This window comes from Equus przewalskii, chromosome 1 (genome assembly GCF_037783145.1).
Source record: "Equus przewalskii isolate Varuska chromosome 1, EquPr2, whole genome shotgun sequence".
Taxonomy (NCBI): domain Eukaryota; kingdom Metazoa; phylum Chordata; class Mammalia; order Perissodactyla; family Equidae; genus Equus; species Equus przewalskii.
In genome coordinates, this window is record NC_091831.1 from 171,380,352 (window position 1) to 171,400,743 (window position 20,392).

General features: G+C 50.0%; 1 long non-coding RNA gene and 1 pseudogene across 2 annotated transcripts; both read right to left on the reverse strand.

Moving 5' to 3' along the window:
• Positions 1 to 8,126: 8,126 nt before the first annotated feature.
• On the reverse strand, positions 8,127 to 8,241 carry LOC139078615 (U2 spliceosomal RNA; annotated as a pseudogene).
• Positions 8,242 to 15,814: 7,573 nt separating this feature from the next.
• Positions 15,815 to 19,724, reverse strand: LOC139084730 (uncharacterized). Of its 2 annotated transcripts, none has more exons than XR_011542396.1 (3): positions 19,577 to 19,714; positions 17,403 to 19,234; positions 15,815 to 16,002 (listed from the first exon to the last, which is right to left on the reverse strand). It is a non-coding gene; the product is annotated as an uncharacterized lncRNA (long non-coding RNA). The 2 variants fall into 2 exon arrangements; XR_011542394.1 differs by having other exon boundaries at positions 15,859 to 16,002; positions 17,403 to 17,678; positions 19,577 to 19,724.
• Positions 19,725 to 20,392: the final 668 nt, after the last annotated feature.

The following is a 20,392-nucleotide window of genomic DNA, read 5'->3' on the forward strand; positions in this document are numbered from 1 at the left end:
CTATTCTCAATTCTGACTTTTTACATTGCAATTTGTATATCTTTCACGGGCTCTGAGTTTCTAAAGGAACCCTTAGCCGCTGGGAGGGGTGCTGGCTAGGACAAGCCCTTTATCAGCTGTGTGGCCTCAGGCAGGGGCTTCCCCCTCTGAGCTTTAGCCTTCCCTCCTCTATAAGGCGCAAGGATTCCACCCAGCTGGCATGTGTGTTGAGGGTTCATGACAATGGACACAACAGGCCCAGCACAGTGCTGACGCTTAGAGGTGTTCCATTAATAGGTATTACTGCTATTCTCAGGTGCCAGCCTCACCCGGACACCCTCCACTGGGCCCCCTGGTCCCTCTCAGACTGGGTCTGCTCCAGTGCACCCTGCCTCGGTAAGAGCCGTGGAAAGCCTTAGGTCTCACACAGCAGGCTGTAATGGGTAACAGCCATCACTCTCATGTCCACTGTTTATCATGTGACCGTCACTGTTCTAAGCACTGTACCATGGATGTTAACAAATTTAACTCTCATAATGGCCTCTGGGATAAGTACCCTGCGTTACAGATCCTGATGCCTAAGGTACCCAGGGAGCACGGAGCTGGGCTATCCCCCAGGCAGGCTGGCTTCTTGCCTCCAAGCTGTCTCAGATTGTCCCTTGGTCTCTTCAATTCCTCTCCCCACCCTTTTCCATCCTGTGCTGTGTCCAGAGGAGGCCAATCGATCCGTGTGGCTGATCCTGCACAAACAGGTACCCTCCCCTCTGGCTGCCTTTCAGCGTTGGCCAATGGGGAGCCCAGGAGAGATCAAAGGGAGGGAAGAAAGGGAAGTCTGTATTAATTCCTCTGACGTGCTCCACGAAAGGTCACCCAGGCTGGCTGCAACCCTGGAAGGAAGGTCACATCCTCTGTCAAGTAGCCTCTTCCACTGACTCTCTGATTCTCTCCACCTGGATTCCAGTAAGTAGCATGAGGCTGTGGTTATTGACAGGGCGGCACGCCACCCACTGTGTTCTCCCTCCACTTGACGTCTTCGTCAATGAACTGGCCACCACCCTCACCAGCCAGTCCATCCAGCGAGGCTTAGCTGGTCATCGGGCCCTGTCAGTTTGCTGCTTCTTTTGTTTTTCAGTTTTTCTATTTATTTTTTGAAAAGATTTCAATGGGTACAAAAGCAGGGGTAGTGAAAAGTCTCCCTTCCTCTCTTTCTCGAACACCCAGTCAGACAATGAAATGTTTTGGGTTTTTTTTATTGTGATTAAATATACATAATATAAAATTTACCATGTTAATCATTTTTAAGTGTCCACTTCTGTGGCAGTAAGTACATTCACCTTGTTGTGCAACCGTTACCACCATCCACCTCCAGAACTTTTTCATCTTCCTAAACTGAAACTCTGTCCTCATTAAACACGAACTCCCTGAAGTGTTTTTTTGTGAATCCTTCCGGAGATATTTTATGCATATGCAAGCAAATACATACATGTAAAAACACAAGTCATAGCTTACTTCATCCACCGTCTTCCTCTAGCTTTTTTCACTTGACATAGCTTGGATATCCTTTCACGTCGGTACATAGTACAATTTCTCATCCTTCTTCTCGGCCTTCCCTGGTATGGATATGCCCTAAATGGTTAGGCCTTCCCCCACGGCTGGAAACTGAAGGTGCTGTCAATCTTTTGCCGTACTGATTGCTATGCTTTGCTTCTAACCTGTGTCCTGTCGTGGCTGATGACCCCGCATCTCCCGCTCTGCCTCCCTACAAGGGAGACCAGCTACTATTGTGACTTCAGGGCCTTTGGGTCCTCTGCATTCCAAACCTGCTGTCCCCTCTCAGGAGACTACCTGCTCCTTTACCCATGGCTCTACGGTGACCCCAGCCTGTGTCCCCTTGGAGCCCTGTCTCCTGGGCCCAGCACTCTCCCTGGTGACCCGTGTTTCAGATGTGACAAACCACAGTGACATAAGGCAGTTCAAGAGGGTGTCGGTAGCCCCATGACATCCATAGGTGGGGGTGCCTTCTAACACGGGCTGCTCGGGAGGGCCCACACTGCACCTGCAGGGGCAGGGGCCTGGCTGGAGCCCACAGAGGTGAGGAGCTCGGCTTCCAAACTTCCCTCAGTCCCAGCTGAATTTGCTGGCCCCTACTCTGGGAGGCGAGGCTGCCGGTAACCTATTTATCTTCCCATCCGCACCCTATACTGTTTTTCCTCTCTAACACTGCTATCACCATCTCCACCTTCTAATAAAAAAGAGGATTGCAGAAAAAAGAGAAAGAAAATGGTAGAGAAAACCCCCCCTCTCCTCCAAAAGAATCTAAGACTCAAGGTTTATGCCAGATGGGGTAGGATCAATTACAATGGAAGATGCCTTTCATATTCTACTACTCTAATAGATGGCACATATTTTCCAAATACACACATGATGGCTGTGGGGCCCGCTCACCCTGAGAGGTAAGTACTGTTTGTTTCACCAGGTTACTGATGAAGAAAGAGGCTCAGGGACTCAAGGGACCAGCCAGTCAGTGCCAGAGGTGAGGCTGGACCCTCCTCCTGATTCAAACCTCCACTAATGCATGCATTCAGTTCCCAGATGAGTTTGCCTACGTCCCAAGACAAGCCTGCTGGAGGATGGTGTTGCTCAGAGACGCCACTGAGAAGAGATTAATTAATGTAAAAGAATGAGAGGCAGCAAGGCCCAGGGGTAACCAGCGCAGATGTGGTGCAATAGGGCCAGCAAAACTGGGTCAGGTGGCAGGCTGAGCTCATGGAGGATGCTGGCAGGGATGACTAGAAATGGCCGGAGGGCTGGAGACAAGCTAAAGACTTGTTTGCACTGTCACGAGAACTAGCCCTGCCCAGAAACGAGCAAGAGGGGCAGGGAGAGGGGGTCCTGAGTCGGGAGGACCCTCTTGGTGTGCAGCTGGAGGGATTGTATTGCATCCCCACTTCCAGGAAATGTGAGACCTCACAGAAAGGACCTTGTCCCTTATGACCAAAGGCTTAGAGGTGGAGCTTTGATTCCGTTGGAGGCGAAGTAAAGAGGGAACCAGAGGTGCAGCAGGGATGGGGAGAAAACACTATGAGGAATGAATTCAGCTGTGTTCAGACGAGGACTGGTGCCTGGCACCTCCGCCCGAAGCCCTGCTTCCTGAGGTCGTTTTTCACTGTCCAGCCCCCTGGCCTGAAGAAACACCAGCCAAGCAGGGATGGAGGCTCGGGGAGCCAAATGGGTAGGGAAGCCTCATCTGCAGACAGAAGACCTTTTTCCCCTGCTTCCTTGGGGATCAGCTGAGGAAAGCCTTCAGGAGAAAGCAGAAGCCTGGGAGACCATCTGGGGGCCACCCAAGTCCTCCCTTCCCTGAGGCCCTACCCTCTAGGAGAGCATCAAGGACAAGGACTGCCTGGCTTGTGAAAACCAGCAGGTGAATCCACACCACACATCCCGACTGAGTGCCCAGATGTGCCACAGGCTAGATGCCACAGAAGATAGCAGGGGGGCCAGCCCCCGCCCACAGAGACTTCCAGGAAAGGGGGCACCAGCAAGCAGGCAAACCGCAGCAGATGGTGTCAGACGAGGGCCTGAGAGGACACAGCCCGCAGCAGCAAGGGGCGCAGCTGAGAGGTGCTGAGGGGGCGCTGGGAGGTGCACAGGGCTCACCACCTGCCTGCCTTCCTCCTGGTAGCTCCTGGCAAGCTTTGGCCTCTCCTCTCCCCAGGAACTGAGCTCTCTCTCTCTCTCTCACACACACACACACACACACACACTTCTGGCCATTCTGTGTGCACTGACTCAGGGAAGGGATGTGATGACAGAAAGAAGAGAAAAAGTGTAGAGAGAAAGTCTTCCTGACCTCTAAGTAGAGAACTCCAACTCCTTAGAGGAATGTAAGACACGGGCACAGATTTGGGAGCTCCTTGATGAGGAAGAGCAAGGCTTGCCAGTCTCCCCAGCTGGACAGAATCCCGGGCTTGGGAAGAGGGCAGAGTTGGGGGGTGTCATGAGCTGTACATAGATGTTGGTGGCCCTGAGAAAGGGGTCCTGCCCAAGTTTCCTGGGATGAGCCCAGAGGCGGTGGCATTGGTCCAGGTTAGAAATGGCCGTGCGGTGTCAGGCAGATGGGCCTCTGCATCGCCGTGGGCGGCAGAAAGAGTCCTGAGTTCTCCGTAATGCAGGGGCATGGAGGAGAGAGCAGCTGAGGAGGGCCCTTGTGGACAGCCCAGAAGCGGCAGCCCAGAAGTGACCAGACAGGAAATTCCAGAGGATGCCAAGTTGACAGCCTGGAGGATCACGTGAGCTCTGGCCTCCTCCCGTGTACTGAGGAAGCCCACCTGGACTCAGGACCATCCCAGGAATTTTGGGGGGACAACGGGACCAGCCAGTCTCTGGATTGACAAGACACAGTGTCTGCCACCTCAGGAAAATGGGGACTGAAATACAGAAATGAGGATGAGGTATAAAAATCAATTCTTGCACACCCAAAAGTTTGTATTGAAATTCTAACTTTCTATAAGATAGAAAACCCAGAACCTTTAAGGGCAACATATAAATAATAAAAGCCTACAAACAAAAGATAAACAATAAACTGGGGGAAATTATTACACCCTACATAACAAAAATACTAATTCCCTTCTTATACAAAGAACTCTTATAAATCAACGAGATAAAGACTGACAACCAAGAGAGTTCATAAAGGATATAAATAGGCAGTTCACAGAAAAAGAAAAACAAATGACTTCTTAACGTTTGAAACATACTCCTCAGCCATAATTAGAGAAACGCAAATTAAGATTACAATGAGATACCATTCTTTTGCTGTCAGATGGGAGAAGGTTTATCAGTTTACCAAAGCCTGGTGCTGGTGAGAGAAGGACAGGGAAGCGGCCTCTCCCCTGACTGTAGATGGGAAGGTAAGCTGGCACAGCTGCTTTGGAGAGCAAGTTGGCAATATCTGTCAAAATTAAAGTCCACATTTCCGTTGACCCTGCAATTCCAGTCCTCCCCTGCAGGGACATCCCTCCATGGCCACAAGGATGTTCACAGTAGCATTGTTTGTAGTGGGAAAAAAATGGAAACAACCCAAATGTCTATTAATAGAGAACTGGATAAACAAATAAATAATGACACGTCAACAGAATACCATGTGGCCATTCAAAATGAAATAGATCTGCTGTGCTGCCATGGAAAGATCTCAGAGATACATTGTTAATTTATAAAGAAAAAAAGCAAGTTGCAGAACACAATGTATAGTCATCGGCCATGTACATTTTTATAAAGGAATCTATATGCAAATACATGCATGTTTATGCATGGGCGTTTCAAAAGAGGCACAGAGGTTCAACAAATATCCATACATTCTCATGGGATAATTTTGTACTGTTTGAATGGTTAGCATCTGTAGATGTTTTCTTTTTATAACAGCATTATGAGTCAAAGGGCGAGCGGGAGCAGAGGAGCAGTGGGAGGAAGACACAGCAAGTACGTCTGCGGGCCTGGGGATGGGGGGGGTAAGGACGGGGGCGGAGGGGGGCGGGGAGTGTGCAAGGAATTAGTGGTTTCCACATGGACAGCCTCAGACGCAAGGACACGGGCTGAGTCACAACCATCCTGGAAGCTGTGACAAAAGTCCACAACTTTCCAAAGGCAGGCACTGCTGACGTGTTCCAGAACAGTTTATCCTTGAGGAAGGAGCATTGGAGGGGCTCCAGGTGGGACCAGGAAAGACTGATAAGGAGGCAACTGCAGGGAGAGACAGAAAATTAGCCCTCTTGTCCCTGGCTGGGCTGTGGTCACTCTGCCAAAACAGCTCCTATTTCTCAGTGAAATCTACCTAAGCTTAAAGATGAGATCCACAAAAAGCTCGGAAGAGTTATTTTAGATTATTATTAGGAAGGACGTAAATGCTTGCACAAGATAAAAGAAGAAATTCAAAGCAAAGTAACAGATAAGCAATGAGGGAACTAGAAACATAAATTCAAACAAAGTCAGTTCAAATTCAAGCAGGGAGATCCCAGTTTCATCCATCACATTAGTAAAAATGTTAAGGGTTGCTCCTATTCAGTGTTGATGAGGGTGTGGGAAAACAGGTGGTCTCCAGCAGCGCTGGGGAGAGTGAAGATCACCCCAATCTTTCTGGAGAACAATTAGGCAGTAGCAACATGTTAAATGTGGATTCACTCTGGCCCAGAAATGCCACTGATGAGAATCCACACTCCAGCATTCTCACACAAGGCATATGCAAGGATGTTCGCCACAGCATTGCTGATCTAGCAACATGCTAGAAACAACTTAAATGGCCATCAGTCAGAGACCAGATAAATAACTTACGGTACATCCATACCATGGAATCCTTAAAAGACTGAGGGGGATTTACCTCCCCTGATATGGAATGCTCTCTAAGGCACACTGACAAGTAAAACTAACGAGTCAAAAGTATGGTACGTGTAGTATAATATATATATTTAAAGTCCCTCCAAATCCTATGAGTATCTCACACACAGCAACAGGTGTAGAAGAATGTACACACACTATACAGAGCAGTTACTTCTAGGAAGGAAAGGAGAATTGGCAGGGGATAACAAAGAGGGACGGTGAGTTTTACTACGTACATTTCTGTGTTGTTGGATTACTTATTTATTTACTTATTTTTAGACAATGAGCCTGCATTACTTAGCGGCAGTGTGTACGCCCATGGTTTGTGTAGACCCTGGCTTCATTAGTTACCAGCTGTGTAAGAGGCAGAAAACTAGACCTCAATGAGCCTCACTTTTTTTTCCAATAAAAATAGGGCTAATAATAGGCCTGTTGTAAGGATTAAATATGTGCAGAGAAGCAAAATGCTTGGAACAGAGCCCGACCCGTGGGAAGAGTTCCAATTATTCTTACTTGTGTAATTAAATGTAAACTTTGTTTTACAAGTTAGTTGTGCCTGCTTGGATGGAGACTGTCACACCAAGGCCAACTCACCTGAGAGTGGGCTGGAGAGGGGAAGGAGGTGCTTGCTGCCTATGTTGGGGTCGAAAGGAGACTCAGGGCTCCCAGAGGGCGGGAAGCCAGATTAAGAAGACACAGAAGAGTCAACCATACTTCAATTAAAAAGTAAAAGGACACAGAAGACTCGTGCCCTGAGAAGCATCAGGCTCGTGTGGACAGGTCTTTCTGTGGTACACCACCACATTGGCTTGATTCGGTTAGAGGTGACCAGTGTCACTGACCAAAGCAAGGGGAGCCCATCTGGTCCAAGACATGAGCTCTTCTGAGGACACACTGAGGACATGTGACTCTGAAGGGTGTACAGTTGTGTTTGGGATCCTCCCATGGGTTCTGATCAGGAGCCCTGGCACTCCGTGCCAGCAAGGAGCCGCTGGGGGCAAAGTCAACTGGCCTTTGGACCAGGAAAGTCACTTACGTAGCCCTGGGACTTTGGAGACTCATGCAGACTGCTATGTTTCCATCAGCAACAGATTCCACTGATAACTTGAAGGACATTTCAAGTTTTTACAAACTGATGACATTTTCCTCTCTCTGTTGATAGAAATTAGGCACGACTTTTTTTTCCCCTTCACAAACAACGTTCTTCTGGAAAGGAAATTCTTCAATAGGGGTGATCAGCCCTCCCTGGAAAGAGGACTTAAAAGTGCTTGCGGAGTTGTAGTAGGAAGATAAGCAAGGCTCGAATGATCCTGGTGGTACTGGATTAGAGCTGGAAGCACCAGTAAGAGCTCATGTTTAACTTAACACGGACACAGATGGTTACACATAGAAACAGTTACACTGTGGATGTGGATATATACATGCAGGCTAGTAAACACACACATGTCTTTGCTTTGTTGCCTGAGAAATGACACCCTAGTGGACACTCAGATTTTGGTTTCTGGAACCATTTTCCAATAACAGGAACAGGGATCCTTGGAGAACAGATTGATTCTAGGACTGGGGTGGGAAATATACAAGATGGCATAGAGCATCTCGCAGTGCCAGAAAGTCAGGAAGTGCTCACGAAACAGACACAGGGATGGGGGGATGTCAAAGGGGCACAGGGGCCAGCTGAAAGAGCTCCCAAAGGCCTAAGCTGGAAAATTTTGAGCAATAAAATAAAGCAGTACTGGATTATAACCTAATGTATAAAATGAGTCCATATCGATATAAATAAGTGAACAAATTAATAAATGGAGAAGAAGAGACATATCTTTGGTGCAGAATGATTTAAACTGATACGAACAGATACAACACTTGATCTTAGCTGAAAGGCCAAGAAGCAATTGGTACAGAATAATTTAAAAATAGAAATGCATGCAAAGTCCAGAAATGCTCAAGACAATGTCTTGGCATTTTCAGAAAAAAAAAAAATTTGTGTTACTTGTCTACAAATATTTTGCTTAGAAGAGCTTCAAAAAATCTCAGGGAGATGTCATGTGCACATATATGCATTTTGCACATTTAAATGCTGTAAAATATATATATTATATGTATACATATATGTGCTTAACACCTCAACGCTGGCAAAGTTGCCAGGAACCAGGTACACACGTCCATCGTTGTGAGCAGTGTGAGTTCCTACATGCCTTTTGGACAGCACCTTGGCCATAGCTATCAAGAACTAGAAAAACATTCATACCCTTGAACACGGTAGTTTCTTTCTTTTCTGAGAATTAATCATAAGGAAATATAAATCCAAAAGAAACGACAGCAAAGAAAGCAAATTGCGTTTTTGCCGCTATCTTATTTAAATGAGCAAAACTGGAAACTATCTAAATGTTCCACAGAAGGTTACAAAATGACACAGTCACTTGGTGGAATATTATTTAATTACTAAAAAGGACGATATGAGGACTATATAGGAACATGGAAAATGCTTATGAGCATTTATGAGAAGGAAGTATAAAGCAAAACATGTATCTATACTATAATTATGACTTGATAAAAAGTACGCACGCACGGCTGGAGGCCTGGGAAACTGAGCAGTTGACCGATGGCTCCTGGACTGTTTCCTACTGAGTCAGATGCCCAGCCTCTCCTCCCTCCTGCAGTGCCTACAGCAGCCAGCTGAATTCATTACCTCGTGTACTGCCAGGGTGCTCAATGCATATTTTTGGAAGAAATGTTTTGTTAGTGTCGCTATGATGTTCTGTAAAACCACTTTAAAACAAATTCTCCTAAATATTTACTGGCGAACCTGGATTCACACTTGAACAGAGTCTGTTAATGCCCTAGTCCCACTGAGGCCTCACCAAAACCTCCCACGACTCACACATCCTATTCAAAGTTTCCGTTACTATCACACAGCCACCTACCGGCTCTCTCCAACGAGTGCAAGAAAGCCCCTGCGCGCCTTCATAGGAAGCAGAGGATTTTAAAAGGTCAAGCAGCACTGAAAAAGAGCTGCTTAAAATGCGAAAGGGCTTTCCAGGCTTGCATCTCATCCGAACCCCTAAGAATCAAGACGCAGCACACCCGGGCTGGGTTACGGCAGTCCAGGGAAAGGGGCGGAGCTAAAGACTCCGCAGTTCGGTGGGAACTGCAAGTGGGGCTGGGGCCAGGGTCTGCACTGGGCGCCCGGGGCCCGCTGTCTGGACCAGCGAGCAGAGCTGCAGAAGAAATGCAGTGCAGGCCACAGGTGTAATCGCTATGTGCCAGGAGCCACATTAAAAAGAGTAAAAACTAGGTGACATTAATTTGAATGTATTTTGTTTAATCCCAAATATTATCATTTCAACATGTAATTGATAAAAATTATTGTTAGTTTGCATTCTTTTTTATACCGAGTCCTTGAAATCCAGCATATATTTTATACTTACAGCATATCTCAATTCAGATCAACCGTATTTCAAGTGCTCAGTAGTCACGTGTGAGCAGAAGCTACCGTATCGAACAGCACAGATGTAGAACTTTTATCTGCCTCTTTTTCCTTTCTTCTCCCTTTCCTTTCTCTCCTCCCTCTCTCCTTCCTTCTTTCCTTTCTTTGTTTCCTTCTTTCTTAAAACAGATCATTCTTTAGAAACTGAGACATATGTCTACCTGCCTACAACATTCACCCACGCAGAGAATCCTGGGAAATCTTATTTTCCAGAACTCTGTGCTGTCCAGTGGCTGTTCCCTCTTGAGTGCTGCAGCATGCATGCGAGCAGACACCTCCTTTGGGCTTCTGACAGCCCTCTGGTTAGACTCCCCTGGACACCTCCAGCCCCCTGCCACTCATCCTCCATGGTTGCAGGTAACCAAGATGAGCTGTGTCGCTCTCTGTGGAGTGATGGGGACAGGCTTATGCAGGCCCTTTATTCTTTTCTGGCAGAGTCTACAGTTTTCGGCAAGACTCCTCACGTCTTTTTCCTGACTGGAGTTGCACTCTGCATTGGAACTTGGCTGGTGGCCAGAAGGCTCTTCTAGCCTGAGGAGTCTGTGCATCCTCCAGGCCTGAGGGAAACTTTGAGCCCCAAAGTCGGGGTCTCACAGAATTAATTACAGAGAGCGTCACATGCCCCTTAGCAATCCTGGAAAGCCGCTCTGGGAAGTGAACTCCTGGAGAAGAGATCTTGAGGGGAGACCTTGTGAGGGGATGGGCGGGACAGAGAGTAGGAAGTCATCTTCTCGGCATAATTTTACCAGAAGTCATTACTTCTTTATTTGCATTTCCTCTCATTATCAAAGTTAAGAAGAAAAAAAAAAGCACACAATTGCAATTATGCAACGGTTTCTGCAGTTGCTGTGAGTCCAAAAACCCTTGCTCGGCTGTGTGAGTCGGCTCATCCCTGGCTTCCCGCACTCAGGGCAACAGGAGGCACTGGGAATTTCTCAAATGTTCACAAGGATGTTGAGAGGGAGTTCTGAGTAATCAGAATTCCCTTGAACTTCTTGTGGGAAAATGCTGTCCCGATTTCCTTTTAGAGACAAAGGTCTTTGAAAGCTGCTTGCCATGAGCGCTTTTATTTGTTTATGGTGCAAAGAACGGTAAAAATGCACTTCTGTCGAAGGCCCAGCAAGTGAAAAACCCTGCCATGTGGGCCATCAGGCCCTGAGCGCAGAGAAGACTCGAATTCTCGAGCTGGGCAGCAATGCCTGCCGTATTTCTGATCCGCTCAGCTCTGGTGGTTTGGCCGTTAAGTGATCAGCCAAATACAACTGTTGATGTCCTCCTTGTTACCTTTTCTTCTAGGGACCCAATCCTTCGTGTCCCACTGTTGCCTCTGTTCTCTCCTGCCCTGTAGGTATCCCCCTGGATGGAACTTTGGAAAGCAAGTGTCCAGGGAGACCAGCAGGATCTGCCTGCCCTGTGGGCAGCCGAGGAGCCGCTCCTCACCCAGCCCTTGCTGCTGAGCTCTCGCCTCCATTGGAAGTCTCTGCCCCATGTTGGCTCTCTGGCTTCCGGTCCCCACCTGCCAGGGTGACAACCAGATTAAGTAAGGAGAAGGCAAAGAAAGAAAAGGGAAGAGGAAAGGAAAGGCAAAAAAAAGCCAACTCAAGCCAGGATGCCTGGGTCCTCCTCTCTGAGGTGGGGAATAGCTCTGGCGGTGACTGCTGTCCGACACACGGGTGCAACTGAAGGTGAGGATTTTGACATGAAGGAGATGCTGTGGGGCTGGTGGAGCCTGCAGTGGGGGGAGCTGCCTACCCACTCTGTCGGGGCAGCCTGACCAAGGCCCACAAGTGGCTGCTCACTCCTCCCAGCCTGGCCATGCTGGTCTAGACTGGGCTTTTAGCACCTGTCACCAGGCCTCTGTTTGTTTGTTTTGGTGAGGAAGATTGGCCCTGAGCTAACATCTGTGCCAATCTTCCTCTGTTTTGTATGTGGGATGCTGCCACAGCATGGCTCAGCCAGCAGTGTGTAGGTCTGTCCCTGGGATCGGAACTGGTGAACCCCAGGCCACCAAAGTGGAGCATGCGAACTCAACCACTATGCCACGGGGCCAGCCCTGCCTTTGGTTTTTAAGGAGCACAATAATAAACTGTTTTGAGGGTCTCAGCCAACACAAACCTTTTATAATTCCAGAAATTGCCCAGGTACGGAGTGGCTTTATTCCCTCATAGGGTTCTGGGCCAACTCCTACCTGCTCAGAGGGATGCAGAGGGAGGGCAAGCCCGTGGGGTGCATGGACCTGTTTGCTCCCAGCTGACCGTCAGCTCACTGTGTGGAGGTCCAGGCTCCCTGCAGGGACCATAAAAGTGTCACTCCTCTTTGCTAAAAAGTAAGATGACAGGAAATACCTATGTGGGAAAGTATGGGCTGTAGGTTTTTGTATCAGCTTCACTTCATTTTTTCTTCAGTCATCTGATCAACATTTACGGAAAGCCTAGGGGCTGGGGACACGGAACTGAACACTTTCTGGTCCTGGCTCTGAGGGGCCACCACCTGGACAGCTGGAAAGACCCATCTCCTGTGTATCCCTGTTTTCCCCCCAGGCGGTGGAGAGCCCTCCCTCTGAAAAGCGCCTACAGAGCAGTTTCGCCCCTCTGTGAACGAGCTTTGGCAAGCACTCAGCTGAGTCACGATCTTGGTGACACAGAGCACGTGGCTTTAAATTGCCCAGAAGAATGACTGGCACTCCCCACCCCGAGGGGTTCTGAGTGAGCCACTGGCAGCTCAGAACAAGAGATCCAAAGATTATCCTTCTTCATTGCTAAAAGCCAGCTGTTGAGTTTCAAGGCCTTGTCCGTACATGGTGAATTCCTTGAAGGCAGTTGAAGTAACCACTGATTTTTTTTTTAATTCCCTAAGCTCGCGCCTTTTTCTGAGAGGAGCAAATTCCCCTGCAGGTCTCCTGAGCTTGAGGGGAAGGTGGAGAATGCTCTTAGGAGTTGTGTGGGGCAATCAGGCCTAGTTCAAACAGGTTGCTGGTGACACTTTGATTCCTGACCCTGGAAGCTCATGGGCGCTGCACGGGAGCTGGCCAAGGGTCTGTCTCCATCGTGGTTCCCTTCAGCCACACCCCAGAACTGCTCCCAACTCCTGCCATGCTCTGGGTCATCCACAGTGGCTGTCTGCCTGACCACCCCTGGAGTGGCCCCACCTCTCCCGTGCAGGACAGAACAGAGATGGGAGAAGGCAGTGGGCAGCGACTCCAGTGTCCACCAAGCTGGCTGGAAGCCAGGCAGCTGGTGGCTTGTGAGCCACAGGCTGAGGCCTGACTCATGGTCCCGTCACAGCCCTCGGTGGAGGACTGACCCATAGAGGAAATTACACAGCACTCTGTGGCCCGCAGTAGAGACAGGGGCTTTTCCAACTGCATCAATTGGGAAGCCGTCTTCACCCACGCTGGAATATAAGGCTTGGGGACCCTTGCTAATTTCAATCTTGGTGACTGCAGGAACAGGGGTGGCCTGTGCAAACCCCTTGCACAGTTCGTCACCCATCTGTGATGGAGCTGCCACACTCACCAAGCCAGCCTTCCACACACAGTCCAGTTACAGCCATTCACTCAGAATCTACGCTGGCCCGGAGCTTGCCGAGGACCCCTCAGGCAGAAAAGACGGTGCCTCCAATGGAGCCAGAGGCCAGTCTCCCTCTCAGGTAGCTGTTTGACCCTGAGCAACTAAATTAAACTCGCTATATCTCAGTTTCCTCGTCTGTAAAATGGGTGTGGAACACCTTCCTCACAAAGTTGTGGTGAGAGTCAGATGAGAATGTACACGAAGGGCCTGACACAGTGCCGGGTACGATCTGGGTGCTAGATACGTGTTCCTTTTTCCAGGCCAGCTCTGACGCAAAATTCAAATTGCACCAACCCCCAGGCTCAACTCTCAGTTACCGCTTTCCTTTCCCGTATCCAGCCCCCCAGCTCCTCATGCAAACATGTGGCTGGAGGAGGAGACGAGATCCCTCATGACTGAGGAGTTGGCTCCTCTGGGCAGTGCGAAGGGTTGGCCTAGCTTGAGATGACCACCCAAGGGGCAGACCACTGAGGAGGATTCTTTTCCATCCTCCCCTTGCACAGCCCAGGGCCAGCCTGCAGGGAGCGAGGGGTGGAGGGGACCGGCTACCTGTCCCCAAAAGTGGAGGGGAAGCATGACTGGAGTGGGGAGGGAAGAAGTGACGGGTGGCACCCCAGGCCCTGCCCCTGGAGTTGGTCCTAGGAGCCACCTCTAGGAGAACCTTCAGCCCCGTGAGGACTCTGAGATGGGTTAGAATGTTCTCCTGGAACCCAGAGGGCAGGGCTCTTTTGTAGATTCTTCCAGCCCACCTGTGCTGTCATCTGGGGTGGGGGCTCTACTGCCACCCCCTCCCATGAGGGGCCCCGTGCTGGCCTGACCTTGTGCAGTTACAGGGAGGCCTGCAAGGGTGGGAGGCCAAGATCCTGTCCCTCCAGGAGGGGCCGAAGAAACAAATCAAGCAGGCAGGTAACAAGAAAATGCTGCCGGAGGACCCTCCCTCTGCCGAGCCTACCCTTCACAGTCACCCCACAGTTCTGGCCCCTCCTGCTGTTCCCTCTGCTTGGGACCCACCCACCAGCACCCCTAGCTCCAGAGCACCTCCCCAGGGCTCCTGTTAGGGCTCCGATTCTCTCCTGGGCTCAGGTCTGTCTCCACGGCCAGACTGGGAGCTCCCAGAGGCCGAGGCTAGCTCTTGGGCCCGGTCCCCTGAGCCTTGCACAACGCCAGCACATAGTAGGTCTTTGGGATTTGCATAAAGTCTGTGGTGAAGCTGAATGCAGTTGTGTATGTGTGTACACGTGTGTAAGGGGAACAAACTCATTGTGCACCTACTGTGTGCCCAGCCAGTGCTAGGCCGGCACTCACGGTATCTCATTTAATCAGCGTAATTCGTGTGGTTGCCTCTGCATGATTCCAGGGTGGCTTTCTATGCAGATGTGCCTCAGCTGGGGTGGGGGTGGGGAGAGCTCTGTTTCTATTTTTATTTCCCCCATTGAAGGGTGCTCTGTTCACAGGGCCCCTCAGCTCCCCCGGTACTTTCCCCTACGTTCAGCTGCAACTAGAAGCTTTAGGTTTGCAAAAGGAACTTGTTACTTCGCCTCCTGTCACCTCACCCCCCACCCTCTGAGCTCTGCGGGCACCAGGGCCTGAGTCACCTCTGCCAGAAGACCACCCTGCCTTCCCCAGGTTCCATTCTGGGCTGGATGGGGGCAGGATCCCTGCTTCCTCCTGGAACCTGGGAACCACCAGGGATGGGACATCTGCTCCTGTCATTCCCTGTCCCCAGAAGTTCAAGGGTTCATTTGGGTCCCCTCCCAGCAGCAGCCTGGTGGTCTGGGCAGACCAGGACTCTGCACGGCTGAGGAGCTCCCTGGGGTCTTTGCACACCCGTTGAGATTGGTTTATTTCAAGCCATCCCATTCCCAGCTGAGCTTTAGGGAGTGAAGCTGGGGTTGGAGCTACAGCAGAGACTGCGCACAGTGACACATTGTGACGTGACATCTAAGGAGAGCTTGGAGTCCTGCATTTGATCATTACAACCACCCTGCATGTGGGTAGGTCGGAGGGCAATTCTTATCTGTGCTTTACGGATGGGAACCCTGAGGCCCAGAGATGAAGAGCGCTCAGCTGCTACACGGAGTGTCTCCTGAATCCCAGCTCAGGACCACTTTCCATCACCAAGCTCCTCCAAGCTGCAGTCTCCTGAGGTGGAAGACAGACTGTGCACCTCCTCTGGGTGGGCATGTGATAAAAGCTGCTGGCGAGGTAGCACTTAGGTACCAGTCTACTGTGCACCAGACGCTGTGCCAGTTCTTTCCAGAGATGGGCTCTTTAATCTTCACAAAACCCTAAAAGCCAGTATGATTATTCCCATTTTACAGATTAAAAAACAGTGGCACCGACAGGTTAAGAAACTTGTCCAAGTTTACACAGCTAGGCAGTATCCCATAAATGTTACTTTTCCTCAACTCTTTTATTTATTTATTTATTTAGATTTTTTATTTTTTCCTTTTTCTCCCCAAAGCCCCCCAGTACATAGTTGTATATTCTTCGTTGTGGGTCCTTCTAGTTGTGGCATGTGGGACGCTGCCTCAGCGTGGTTTGATGAGCAGTGCCATGTTCGCACGCAGGATTCGAACCAACGAAACCCTGGGCCACCTGCAGCAGAGCGCGAGAACTTAACCACTCGGCCACGGGCCGGCCCCTCTTCAACTCTTTTCAGACTGTTAACTCTTTGTGGGGGGAAAATGAGACTTGTCCCTAAAGCAGTGCCCTGCACACGAGATTGTGTTCCAACATTTCCTCACCACTCTGCTTACAAACGAAGGCACATTTTTGCTTGGTGGGTACAATTGTGAGTGGTTTATTGGATTTTGTAAAAAGAAATTCCTTTTAATATTTTATGTTGTTGGGATATGAAGTATGTCTGTTTTCATTTTTAAGTGATTTGCAGCCACTGGTGCTTTCCCTTCAGCTGGGACTCTGCACAAGAGTGGCCCACAGAAGGGACAGTGACTGAGCAACTTGAGTTTTGAAGAGGTCCCTGGGGTGGAACGAGTGATTTGGGGACTTTTCTGGACAGAGGGTGCGGCCTGCTAGGGCTCACCAGTGACAGTGACCATGGGGCCACTGAGACCGGCCAGGCGCTGACCTGGCAGCAGGGAAGCCCGCCCATCCTCCATGAACGGCCTGAGGACGCAAACCCAGTGGGAGGCTGGGCGTTCTGGGGTGACCGTGTTTGACTCTTGAGACATCTGGATGCAGCTATTTTTATATGATTATCTCTAGACTGCAAAGACAAAACAAAACCACTTATACATGAGCTGGCAGTGCCGGACACCTGTCCCTCTGGCTCTTCTTGGGGGCATCGCTGCTCCAGGCTGGGTTCAGCACCGGGAGACAGGGCAAGGCCCGTTATTCCTTCACCTCCTGGGCTCGATCCCTGCGCCCTGTCGTGTGCCAGGCCCCGGGGTCATGGCCGCTGCTTGAGCCCTGGGCCCTGCACTGAACCTAGTGGCCCCCATGCCCTGCCCCTGGCCTTTCTAAACAGTCCCTTTATTGAACTCTCCAAATTAACCCCTGTCCGGTGATAGCTGATTCCTGCCTGTTCCTAGTGATGTGCACGACAGCTGGTTCAGACCCTCTTCTCTTATACAGGCCTCACACCCACCATGTCCAGGCAAAATGGCCTCCGTGAATGCCACCCTCCATTCTAGGGGCCCAGAACCTAAAAGATCTCAGCTCCATGTATTTAAAGGAACGGAGCTGCCTGGTATCTGGAAGCGTGAATATATCATGGAGGGAAGGTCCTGCAGGAAACTGACAGATGGATGTGCTGAGCACATTCCTGGCAAAGTGGAGCTTCCTGAGGCACAGGGGTGGGTCTGGTCATTCACGGATCCCACTGAGACCCCCACTGTGTCAGGGTCTGTGCTGCGGGCACCAGAGTACACAAAACCCTTCAGGAGCTTCCAGGCTGCGAACTAACCGGTGCTTCCCCCACCAGCTGCACCAACATGAGGGCAGGGATGACGCCTCCCAGTTCCTGTGTCACTTACCAGGGGCAGCACGGCAGCCACACCCAGCGCTATAAGGAACAGGGAGGCCGGGAGGCGGGGGCCCTCAGGAGTTGCTGTCCTTTTTGGCTTGCACTGCTCCTGGGATGCTGATGGCAGTCAGCTTTCGCAGAAACAGGAAACCCTCCCAGGCTGGTCCACCCTTGGCACTCTAGTTTTTTTCCAGGTCCAGAGAGCAATATGAAACGCATCCTGTTTCTGTAACCTGAGTCAGCTGAATCCTGTTGGGGCTTCTTCCCCGGGTGCATAGATGTATGGCTGGAAGGGGAGGGCAGGGATCGGTGAGCAAAGGATCCTAGACTTTGCAAGCCTGAGGAGAGGCTGGGGAGCTTCTGACCAACTCCCTAATCGCCCTAATTTCATGAACAAGGAAGAAGCCTGGATTGCAGGATTGCAGGGCTGCAGAGCTGGGCCAGAACCCAGGAATCCCAGCTCTGAGCAGCACCCAGCCCTGCTCTTCTCTGGCACTGAGCTGTTTTCTGAGCAGTTTTTCTAAGCCTCTTGCCAAAGGCCTGGAGGCTCAGGTCAAAAACACTGTTGAAAACTGGTTGTTCAGAAGCTGGGGAGGGAAGATCCAGGCTATTAAGGAAAGTCAGTGCTGCCTCCTGAAGCCCTTTCTGATGAGCCCTGTTAGAGCGATGGCTCCCTTCTCAGAAATCCTCTGTTTCCCATGATCTCCCAAAGTAGGCTGTAAAGGTTGATGTTCATCTGTGTCAACCCACATATCCCGCGTAATGTCCCTGCTCCCTCTTCCTGCACAGTCCTTCCTTCTTCGTAATTCTACACCTGACGAGTGTGTGTTGAACTTGGATGCACAGTTGTCCTAGGACAGAAGCCACAGAAATCCAAGGACTGGGACTGAAGAAGGTCTGGGTGCTAATGCCTGGGCCGTCCCGGCTGGGACGAGGCCCGCTGCCGCCCAGGCAGGGTGGGGGCGGGGGTGGGGATGGGAGCTGGTGCCAGATTAACAGGGGCCAGTGGGATTGTTTTCTGAAGCAGAGCAGATAAAAATACTTCCTATTCTCCCCACTACCCCACCGCTAATATTAAGGGTTGTATTATTGAGAGCTTACCGTGTGTTAGGCATTTGGATTGCTTCTTTCAACCCTATAGGCAGGAGCTACCCAAACTCCCAATGTAAAGATGAAAAAACTGGGGCACAGAAAGGTTAAGTGATGTGCTCAAGGCCTCATGGCTTGAGCCACTATGCCCTACCGCCCCCTCCCTCTGAAGTGATTCATGGTGGCCTCCGTGCCCTTGATGGGGTGTTGAGGGATCCTCTGAGCAGAGTCACAGTGGCCACCCAAGTAAGCTGGGTTCCAAGATCAAGGAGCTTTTCGTTATGTCACCATGAGGACTCCAAGAGTTCCACGACCCCTGAGCTGTGAGAAGTCCTTGCCCAGCCCACACCCTTGGGTGCCCAGTGCGCCTCTGAGGCGAAAAGTGGGAGTTAAGAGGAGACCACCAGGAATGAGTTTGGCCAGAGCCAGGCCCCACCCCTGGCACTGCCTACTAGGGAGTGGGTCATGGAGCCCTCAGCAGAGAGCATGGTTATTCAAACAGACTGCAATAAGGCTGGGAACCAAGCCAAGATGCAGGGCTGGGAAGCCAGAAAAAATAGGAAGGGTGCCTTCCTTTATCAAGATCACAGAGGCCCAGTTCACTGAGCAGCTGGAACAAAAAGTTCCAATTAAAACTCAAAATAGCCATTGAAGGAGACAGTTTGGGATGCAAGTCAACACTGTGCAGCCAGTCCACTTGTTTCCCAGGGCCCAGGGCCAGGCAATCTTTCCTGCATCTGTGAATGGAGGCCTCTGCAAACAGAAAGGCACGTTCAGTTAGAACATCGTGAACCTGAAGCCGGCCTGGCTGTCGACACTGGTGTCTTTCTACCTTCTGTGACATTGACTAGCCTACTCATTGTACTAATTTCTTAATCAAGGAAAAATGAAATAAAAAAGTCTTGGGAAATCTAGGAAGCTCATTGCAGGAATACCTCATAAAGATGACTCAGCACGTCTTCATTTCACAAAGAGGTTTCGCAAACACAGTGTCATTCCCTCTAAATAAGTGGATCGATCAGGATCCTGACGCCTATACTTTTTGCTGAAGGCCCCGGCTAGAAGACTCGTGGTTGGCACGAACAGTGCTCTTACCTTTGCAGAAGCGGTTGAGTCCAGAACGGCTGAGTGAGCCGATGTCCTTCTGCAGAGGGTCACAGACCGCTCCCTATCTGGCAGCCAGGGTGTTCTTCTGGAACACCAGCACATGTTGGACTATTAATCCATCTCACGAACCACAGGAAATAGTGCCAACAGAAAGTTTGCCTGTGAATAGGACGTGAAATCACAAACAAAAGCAGGTTTCCGAAAAAGCTTTCCCTCACAGCGTGAGCAACGGTTTCCTAGTTTTTTCATTAATGTTTGTTTGCTCTTATAAATGTATTCTGTAAAACATATATGGACATTATCCGTAATTAGTCAAGAAATTGGAAGGGTGGAAATAAAGTTTTATGTTTTTGTGGTAGCCTGTTTTGCAAAGTTCCTTAAGTGGTTTATTTTTAAAAAGTACTTTCCCAGATGTCATTGCATCCTTACCAATTCTGTAATTTTCCTAATTTTGCACAGGCCTCACACGTGGTGTATTTCAGCCAACAAGAGTTCAATCGCCTTCAGAAGATCCTAGCTGTACATGTCACATCATGTCAGCCACTTGCTGATGGCAACCACAGCGTGGTTTGGTCTGGAGCTGACCGGAAGAGTTGAGAGAGTTCAAGACTTGTCAGTGAGTCCCAAGAAGGTCCCTGACCTTGGGGACAGAGCCCAGCACTGCCACAACCACGGGTGCTCAGGACTGGGTTTTTTTTTTCTGAGGCTGGATTAATTCTTGCTTGCATGTACACACACGCACACACACACACGGACACACACATGCACACATACACAATCATTTTGTTTCATAGTGGAGCATCT